Source organism: Cynocephalus volans, chromosome 18 (assembly GCF_027409185.1).
Source record: "Cynocephalus volans isolate mCynVol1 chromosome 18, mCynVol1.pri, whole genome shotgun sequence".
Taxonomy (NCBI): domain Eukaryota; kingdom Metazoa; phylum Chordata; class Mammalia; order Dermoptera; family Cynocephalidae; genus Cynocephalus; species Cynocephalus volans.
The window spans coordinates 8,407,929-8,417,758 of record NC_084477.1 but is presented as its reverse complement, the minus strand read 5'-3'; the positions used below and the strand labels follow the sequence as shown (position 1 = coordinate 8,417,758).

At 43.6% G+C, this 9,830-nt stretch overlaps 1 protein-coding gene across 3 annotated transcripts in view; it reads left to right on the top strand.

Annotated features, from left to right (window-relative positions):
- Positions 1-4,534: 4,534 nt before the first annotated feature.
- AHCTF1 (AT-hook containing transcription factor 1) overlaps positions 4,535-9,830 on the top strand; it is an 82,109-nt gene continuing 76,813 nt past the window's right edge. For 2 of the 3 annotated variants that reach the window (XM_063082891.1, XM_063082893.1), the window contains exon 1: positions 4,535-4,844. The gene's annotated coding sequence lies outside the window, so the exon portion shown is untranslated. Of the gene's footprint in view, positions 4,845-5,599; positions 5,619-9,830 lie in introns of those variants that run through there. The other variant, XM_063082892.1, reaches the window with a different exon arrangement.

The following is a 9,830-nucleotide window of genomic DNA, read 5'->3' as shown; positions in this document are numbered from 1 at the left end:
GATGTACAATAAAGGGAGAGGTGGAAAGGGGAACAATTTTTAAGAAGAGATTAATTGTGATACCATGTTTATGATGACAAATATCACCAGTATTTGGAGAAAGAAATAAAATGTGTGGTTTTTTGGGGGTATTATTCAGGCAAACAATTAAAAAAAAAAAAAAAAAAAAAAGATGACCGGTAAGGGGATCTTTTTTTTTTTTTTAAAGATGACCGGTAAGGGGATTTTGACCCTTGACTTGGTGTGGTCAGCACCACGCTCACCCAGTGAGTGAACTGGCCATCCGTATATGGGATCCAAACCCGGGGCCTTGGTGTTATCAGCACCGCACTCTCCCGAGTGAGCCACGGGCAGGCCCCGGTAAGGGGATCTTAACTCTTGACTTGGTGTTGTCATCACCACGCTCTCCCAAGTGAGTGAACCAGCCATCCCTATATAGGGATCCGAACCCGTGGCCTTAGTGTTACCAGCACCACACTCTCCCAAGGGAGCCACGGGTGGCCCCCAAACAATTTTTCAAGTGCATAAAGACAATATTTTATTTGGATAAATTTTTTTATTTTGGCAGCTGGTTGGTATGGAAGACTATTTTAACAACAGGAAAATATTTATGTAAAAATATTTATGGGCCGACCCCGTGGCGCACTCGGGAGAGTGTGGTGCTCGGAGCGCAGTAGCGCTCCCGCCGCGGGTTGGGATCCTATATAGGGATGGCCAGTGCGCTCACTGGGCGGACTGGTCACAAAAACGACTAAAAAAAAAAAAACTTTATTACTACTTCTTTAATGACCATAGTTTGGTTTAATGTTAAAAGGTAGGAGAATGTGAAATCCCAAAATATTCCGCTTTGGCATGAGGATTACCTTAAGCTAAAAACACATGGAAAACAGCAAATACAAAAGGGACACTTTAGGAGAGAAGAAATATTCTTGTCACCAGAGACAGGAGTCAAGGCCGAGAAAAATCTACATACAGACCTTGCTAAAGTAACTCTTATTTTCCTTTAACCTCCCCATACAGTTTAGTTACTTTGCCACAATCGCCCCTCTTTGTCTAGCCTACTTTATAAACATATAGGTTTTGCCATTTCTTTGGGTCTTCATTTTCCTACGGGGGCTCCCATGTACATGTAAAAATCTGTATGCTTTTCTCCTGTTAATCTCTCCTATGGCAATTTAATTCTCAGGCCCAGCCAGAGACCCTAAGAGGGTAAAGTTTTGCTTCCCCTACAGTGTCTATTTTTTAAGCAAAACAAATTCCATCCCAAAATATCTGTGGCAAATCATTTGACAATTTGTTTTCCTATGTATAAAATGATGTGTTTTGCCTACAATGTATCTAGGATTCCTTTTAATCTAATATTCTATATTTTGCTTTGAATGGTGAAACTGGTAAGTACTTACTCATTCACTAAACAATTATTTTAGTACTTATGTATACACTGACCACTATGACATCACTGAAAATGTAGCAGGGAACAAGAAAAATATGACTCTTCACTCACCAAGTTTTTGTCAATTGGAGAAATCAAGGGTGGTAACTGCTGGTATAACCAATAATCTCTACAAAAACAATGAAAATGTAGCTGTTAGGTCAAAGACAATGTCTCTATTTGAGACGGACAAGCTCCATTTTTGTGGTAGTGGTTGTTAAAGAAAAGTAATAAGGCTTTTCCCATGACTTTGCAAACCAAATGGAGATCTAATTCAGAACATTTCAATAAGGTTATAAATTCTCAGAAATCAGATGGCTTTCAGGCACTCCCAGGATGCTGGATCAGAATTGTATTTTTTTTTTTTTTTGGCGGGGGTGAATATGGGGATATGAACCCTTGACTTTGGTGTTGTAATACCGTGCTCTAACCAACTGAGCTAACTAGCCAGCCTGGTACTGAAATTTTGCCTCTTGAATAAAAGATTCCAAATGGAAGCGTGAGGGTCCGTACTAATTATTATCATTTTTCTAGGCCTTTTAAATATAATCTATGACCATATAGGTGAAAAAGGAATGAGGTTCAGCTAAGCACATATTTCCCTTTAATCTTTGCAACAACTCTGCAAAGGAAATAACACCATTTGTTCTTAGCTAAGAAAACAGGCTAAGAGAGTGAAGAATTTCTTTCTTTCTTTTTTTTTTTAAAAGATGACCGGTAAGGGGATCTTAACCCTTGGCTTGGTGTTGTCAGCACCTTGCTCAGCCAGTGAGCCAACCGGCCATCCCTATGTGGGATCCGAACCCAGGGCCTTGGTGTTATCAGCACCGCACAGAGAGTGAAGAATTTCGATTAAAGTCATGTTGCTAGAAAGTAGTGAAAAGCATTAAAACCCGTTTGTCTGGCTCCAAAAGTTCACATTCTTTTCACTACACTATGCTCCCTACAATAAGAGAAAGCTTTGAAACTATGTTTACCAAAGTCTATTCTGTGGAGCACTAACAAGGCAAGATCTTCCACAAGCATAAAGGGTGCCATGGTTAGGTAACTCTGGGAAATGCCAAGCACATTAGAGGCAGTGAAGTATTACATAAAAGAAATGTTCAATTTTACTTAATCCAGGGTTGGCTGGCTAGCTCAGTTGGTTAGAGCACCACCTTGTAAGACCAAGGTCAAGAGTTCAGATCCCCATACTCACCAGCCACCAAAAGAAAAGAAAGACCAAATTTAAAATAATAATAATAATAATTTTATTTAATCGATTTTCCCCCAACTCATTTGACTACCAAACCAGATTTTTTTTTTAGGTAATACTTATTAACATCTCTTGAAACTAAAATAATGTGGCATATGCTTAGTTAAATGACTGAAAAAAGGAAAAAGGAGCTTTAAATTGGAAATTCAGTTTACAAAGCAATTAAAATAAAAAACTGACAGGGATGAGGGAAGTATTTTTTTTTTTTTTTTTAAAGATGACCAGTAAGGGGATCTTAACCCTTGACTTTCTGTTGTCAGCACCACGCTCAGCCAGTGAGCGAACCGGCCATCCCTATATGGGATCCGAACCCGTGGCCTTGGTGTTATCAGCACCGCACTCTCCCGAGTGAGCCACGGGCCGGCCCGAGGGAAGTATTTTAAAAAGATAGTTTTTTTTTTTTCTTAAAAGATGACCGGTAAGGGGATCTTAACCCTTGACTTGGTGTTGTCAGCACCATGCTCACCCAGTGAGCAACCGGCCATCCCTATATGGGATCCGAACCCGTGGCCTTGGTGTTATCAGCACCACACCCTCCCGAGTGAGCCACGGGCCTGCCCTAAAAAGATACAGTTTGGGGTGGCTTCTGTTTGAAGAGGTGTATTTAAAACAATTAAAAGAGGGCTGGCCAGTTAGCTCAATGGGTTATGGCCTGGTGGTGTAACCCCAGGGGCAAAAAGGTTCAGTCCTCATACCGGCCAGCTGTCCAAAATGAATAAATGAAATAATTAAGAAAACTAACCCAAAGCCTCCTACTGCAAAAGCAGTGCCCTGTTAAAATCTCCTGTCCTGCCACAACTTAGCCCAGTGCCTCGCGCAAACACAAACGTTTAGAGGTGGTTTTCAATAGAGGAACCAAAATTACAGAGAAAAGAAAATTACGTTTCTAAAAGGCAGCACTCACTTGGGAGAGCGTTGTGCTGATAAATACCAAGGTCAAGGGTTCGGATCCCCTTACAGGCCAGCTGCAAACAAACAAACAAAAAAACCCGCAGCATTATCTCAAAAAGCACGTGGAAAGAATGAACTTTCCTGATACAACAGCGGCCTCCTAGAGTCGTCACGTCGGTCCTTTTATTTACTACTTAGTATTACGGACACATTCCCTAACTATCGGTTGGAAACGTGCTTGGTGTGCTAACAAGAAACTAGCAAATAAAAGAAATTCCACAATGAATCCCCAGCGTGACCACATAGGTTACAATGAGTTGGGGTAACATTTTGACGAAAAAGACTAGACTACGCTGAGTGAGCACCTTTAGAGATACAGAAAAACCACGAAAGCACGCTGGATAGGAGAAAAAAAAATGAGGGCGGTGGAAACGTTTCCCCATCTGGGGGCCCACTTTTTGCATGAAAAGTCGGAGCACGTTACAAAAAACGCGGAGGGCAGACGCCAATGAGGGAAAGATTATCACTGGGCCGCCGGAAGGCAGGGCCACCCGAGAACGTGGCGGCTCTTCCGCCTCGGGACGCTCGCCCTGCATGCGGCAGGTCCTGCTCGGCGCGACGTAGGGCGGAAACTACCACTCCCGACACCGCGCCGGGCGTGCGGGCCGGGCTCCCGCAGCGGCTTAAGGCGCAAGGCCGTATGGGACTCGTAGTCTTTCTCCTCCTCAGCTCAGTGGAAGCGGGGAGACCCTAGTTTATGTAAATAATCCGCCCTCTCCCTTCCCCCACCTTCTCTCTCAGAGTTTGAAAATTCCCGCGGAGCCGGCGCCCAGGCCGGGACTCTCGCGAGAACTCAGGCCCGGCAGCCGCGATCTCCGTTCTTTCTCCGCCCTCCCCGCCCCGGCCCTCCCCTGCGGGGCGTGTGGGACTCGGTCTGTCCGCCCCGAGTAATGCGCAGAGCGTGGCCGGCGCTGTCCTGGTCGGGGAGGCACTGTGCCGAGGGGGAGGACCCGGAACCGCGGCAGGGGGCAGCGGCAGCCTTTTAACCTCTGAGCGGTCTGCTGGCCTACTGCCGGCGAAGGCGCTCGCGGGGGTCGCGGGTGTGAGGGGGCCGGCGAGGTCCTAGGCGGAGGCGCGCGAGCCGTGAGGCGGCTTCCGCGGGGGCGGCCGTGGCGCCTCGGAGATGCTGTGACGCGCCCGCGCGGGAGGAGCTCGCGGCCCTCTGGACTCGGCGGCCGCGGCGGCGCGGTCACCCGCCCTTCTCAGGTAGGGGGAAGGGAAGGCGGAGGTTGGGGCCGGCGCGGCCTGGGCCCCGAGCGGCGGCCCCGGCTTCTCCCGCCGCGCCTAGGCCCGACGTCTGTCCGCCCGGCTCGAGGGTCGGCCCGAGGGGGGAGCGAGCGCGGGAGGCGGCGCGCTCCGGGGGTCGGGGGTTGGTTATGTAACTTCCTCGGCAACGGAATGGCGGCACGTGGCGGCGGCGAAGCGCTTTCCGAACCGTTGTTCTCCGAGGCCATGGAAACGTTGGCGGGCGTCTCCCGTGGGAAAGTTGCGGGCGCTCTGAGAGCCCATCTTAGTGAAAGAAAGTGAGTGGAGATGCCGGGTACCGTTCCAGCTTTATTAAAGAAAGACATCCGCTGGGCTGTGCTCAGGGTGTCACAAGGCCCAGGGCTGCCCTGGAAATGGGGGACAGCGTCAGGTGTGGGGGGTGGTAGAGCTTATATAGTGCGCGGAGGGCTGGCTGATACCATCAAGGAGGGGCATTATGCTAATGTGGGTGGGGTGCAGAACTGCGTCCGTGCAGAAGCAAAAGGGGTTTCTGTTGAAGTCAGGAGGCTTGTCCTAAAGGGAAGCGGGAGGGGAAGGGGTGGCACCGTTTGGTCCTTGGGCTTGTCTAAAGTGGCGCTAGCTGGGTTGCAGATCGATTACTTAGGATGGTGTGTGCCCCACACGCGTATGCGCCTGGCCGGGGTGAATCTAGGGCGGCGACCAATTTCGACTGGTGATCCATACCGTGCTGCACAGTTGCAGAGAACTGGCCGGGTAAAGGCGATTTAAGATATCTTGGAGTGGGTATTAATTTGTCTTGCTTGTCCCCACCTGGGAAGGGGAGGACGATTACTTTTGCCATTGGTTGATTGTCCCCCCCCCCACTCACCCAGGGGTAAAAGACTTGGTGTGGTCAGCACCACGCTCAGCCAGTGAACCAACCGGCCATCCCTATATAGGGATCCGAACCCGTGGCCTTGGTGTTATCAACACCACACTCCCCCGAGTGAGCCACGGGCCGGCCTCTATCGGAGAAATTATTCTAAGTACCTGGTTTCTTTAGAACAAAATTGAGGGCTCTTGGAAACTCTAAACTTGAATTTATTCTCAAAATATCCTCAAGAGCCTGCGGATTTTAAGAACCGTTTTTCGTGAGCTTTCACTAATAGGGTATGTGAGGAGAGAAAAAATTAGGGTGGCTTTACTTATTTCGGAAGACGTGACCAGGGATGACAAGCCCAGTTCAAGTTAATAACTTGAGGATGCTCTCAGTGTGCGAAGTGCTATGGGTAGTTTACATTCTCTCTGTACTGTTCATTTTGATTATAATTTTCAAATAATGTAATACCAAAGTGTCAACAATTCGCAAAACAACAATAATTATTTTTTTAAAAAATTTAAAGGATTGGCCGGTTAGCTCAGTTGATTAGAGCTTGATGTTAATGACACCAAGGTCAAGGATTCAGATCCCCATACCGACCAACTGCCAAAACAACAGTAATAACAAATTAAAAGATTGTTAATACAGCAGTTTGGGACAGACACCTCTTGATTTAAGAGGAAATAAAACATTGTTTCTTTGGTTCCTAACCGAAAAATTTCAGTTGCTTCCCCACCAACCCGCCCCCATGAAGTCAAACTTTTCTAGGTTAGTTCAAAGTTCCCTACAATAAGTATATTCTACTATCTAGCCTCATCTGTTAACAAATTTTATGCTTTAGGCATTCCATTTTCTTTGCTCATTTTCTTCAGCCTAGAGTGCCATCTTGCCTTTTTCAGAGTCTCATATTTTATATTTTTCTTCCAAATGCGATCATTTTCTCTGCACACTTTCATTTCCCTTTTTCCCACTTCTTCTCTGGGATGTGACAGCCTCTGTACCACTATTGTAGCGTTTATTTTTTGTCTGATATTCTCATGGTTGATTAAGTATCTCCTCTTCTAGAATGTATTTCCTCTTCCTTGAGGTCAGGAAGTAGATCATCCTTCTGCTTTTGCATTTCCTTCCCAACACAGTGTTTTAAAAGTAGTTGATGATTGATAAATGTTTGAATTAAGTTTGAAAGAACAGCTGCTAAAAAGGCTGGAAGATTCTGGGTCCGCCGTTAGTTTATATTTAAATCATAATTCTTAGTCTGTTTAGTGAAAAAGAAAAAAGTAAAGTTACATACAAAATATTTGTAGAAATGTTTGCTCAGTATATGTTGCACTATAATTATTGAACAACTAGGTTAGAGTTATATCTTTTGTGGTGGAATTCAGTTACTTTGATGATATGTGTATTTCACACAAAACTGATTTATGGGGCCGGCCCGTGGCTCACTCGGGAGAGTGTGGTGCTGAGAACACCAAGGCCCCGGGTTCGGATCCCATATACGGATGGCCGGTTCGCTCACTGGCTGAGCGTGGTGCTCACACCACCAAGTCAAGGGTTAAGATCCCATTACCGGTCATCTTTAAAAAAAAAAAAAAAAAACTGATTTATGGTTTTCTGTTTTAATATTTGTCCTAGTAATTTTATGATGTTTGCTTTGCTTAATACTGAAACAATGTATACTTAAGAATAAGTCGGGCCCAATATTGAGCTCTTAAAAATTCATTTTATTGTTTAACACGTGACCAATGTTTCACTTCATATCCTGCTATCTTAATTTACCACATTTAGGACCTGTTAGTTGCAAGGCATTGTCACTGTGGAATGCCCTGGAATAAGATTTGATGATTTTTGCCTTTTAGTAATTAATAGTGTAGTGGAAGACAGGCAAACACGGGTAATGATTCTTTGAAAGTTATATTTATGATTGGTAACAAAGGTGGAAAGAAGTGAACTCAGAGATGAGATTACACGCTGGGAAGTCAGTCCTTTAGTGATGTGTGGGACTTTGGAAGATGAAGTTGGAAGAGGGAACTAGGCAGTGGCAAGCCAATGAACGAAGGGGTTTTGGGAGACAAGGCTATGAAGATAGGCTGGGCTTGTCAGATTGTGGATGACCTTGGTTTGCCCTTGGTTGAGGTTTCAGTTATTTTACATGTAGTAGGTAGTTATTGAAGGCTTTTGAAGAGGAGAATGACATAATCCACCTGTGCTTTATCAAGAAGATGAACAGTATTTACAATAACAGCCAGGGAATGTTTTTGTTCTGCCTATCTAGACTTAGGAAAGGAGTTGAAACTTTGTAAATTACTTCTGAGAGGTTGCCAATGCTGGCATGTCATAAAAAAGCTGGGACTTCACTTATTTTTGTACAGTAGTGAACATTGCTGCTTAATGTGTCTTTCTGTTAGTATAGTTTTAAGTCCTTTTCAGTGTGCTTATATTTGAAAAGCCTTAAAACCAATTTTTGCCCTGTAGATTCAAAGACTAACTTCTAAATTTAAAGAACATTTTCTTTCATTCACTAAACATTTTTTGAACTCATTTGTGCCAAGTGTATGTCTGGAGTCAGACTAGAAGCTTGGGTGTAAAAGGAAGGAAGACAATATAACAGTACAAGATTACATGTTACTAGTAAGTGGTAAGACCTAGATTCAAAGCTATTTCTGTCTTATTCAAAGTTTGTGTCCTTTCCAGTACTCTAGATGGAACCTGTGATTATTCTGCAATTTGGTGTTTTTCAGACACTAAGGGCTTTGAGAATTTTTTTTTTCTTTTGAAACAGGCATTGATGTATTATGGAGGTTTGAGAATACTGCTCTAATTCCAGTGAAACTGAAGGAGCAAATTCCTTTGGCTGTGTAGAAGCCAAGTCTAATTAAGTTGTACAACCCAGAAGTGAGTTAAAATTGTTCTTTTAATTCTAAGAAACAATTAAATAAAAAAAAGCAGGGGGGATGAGATGAAGGGAACTCTTAGGAGGGGGCAAATGCACTGAGGTTGGAGAGGAAGCTATGGATTCAGTGTTTCATTTTTGTCCATCTAGCATTTTAGGATGTAGTAAGCATTTAATATTGGCTGAATAAATTCAGGAGTAGACTCAGAATGATAAACTGGTTATCCATTGAATGTGGGAGGTAAGAAAAGGGGATCACTAAGAAGGTTGAGCAGCTTTAGGAATTAAAAGTTCTGTAGCCTTTAATTTCTAAGTTTCTAAGGATAGCACTGACAAATTAACATTAATGTTGTTACAGTGTTACCCTTTGGGGAAAATATCTGGGCCTTAGACCAGATCTGTAGGGGTGCTTGGAACCTTTTAACACTTGAAAACATAAAAATTGGTTTAGCCCATGGTCCATACAGATCTGGGTTTCATTTCTGATGGATTAATGCAATAAATATTTACGTGTTGAGTGTATTTTAGCGTAAGATACCAAAGAATATTATGATAACCCCCCCACCCGTAAATTCAGGATTATAAATGTTTCACAAAATATTCTAGTTCTTTTTATTTTAGATTAACTAATTATTTTAGATTATTTAGTGAGTTTATATAAATTCAATTTTAAGGTTTTCTTCCCTACCTTTAATCTTTTTTTTACAATTAAAAATTTTGGGATTTGATGAACAAGTCAAATTGCTCTCTCTCACCCTCTAAGATGTTATAGTTCTTCTCCCTTGATTTTTCTTTTTTTTTTTTTTTCTCAGACCAGCTACCCCCTAACCACCCGGAAAAAATTTTTTATTTCCATATGTCAGTTTTCACCTCTAATATTATTATCTTTTGGGGTTAGGCATGAAGCGATTTTTTCCTCAAAAAGTAGCCTGGTGTACTATACTTCTCAGAAGATGGTACCAATGAGTGATGAGTGAAGACTGATGGTACTCATCGATGGTACTCAGAATGAGGAGGTGGTGTACCACAGACAGGCGTGGTGTCAGTTTTACCTGGAGATATTCAAGTCTGATTAATGCCTGGTACATAGTAGTTGCTTCATAGGTTATAGCTTCCCTTTTGGGGGGAGGGGGGACTCTTATCCATCCATAATTTCCTATTTCTATATCATATTGAGGAAGGGACCTTTTTTTCCAGAAGGGATAGCTAAATTGTC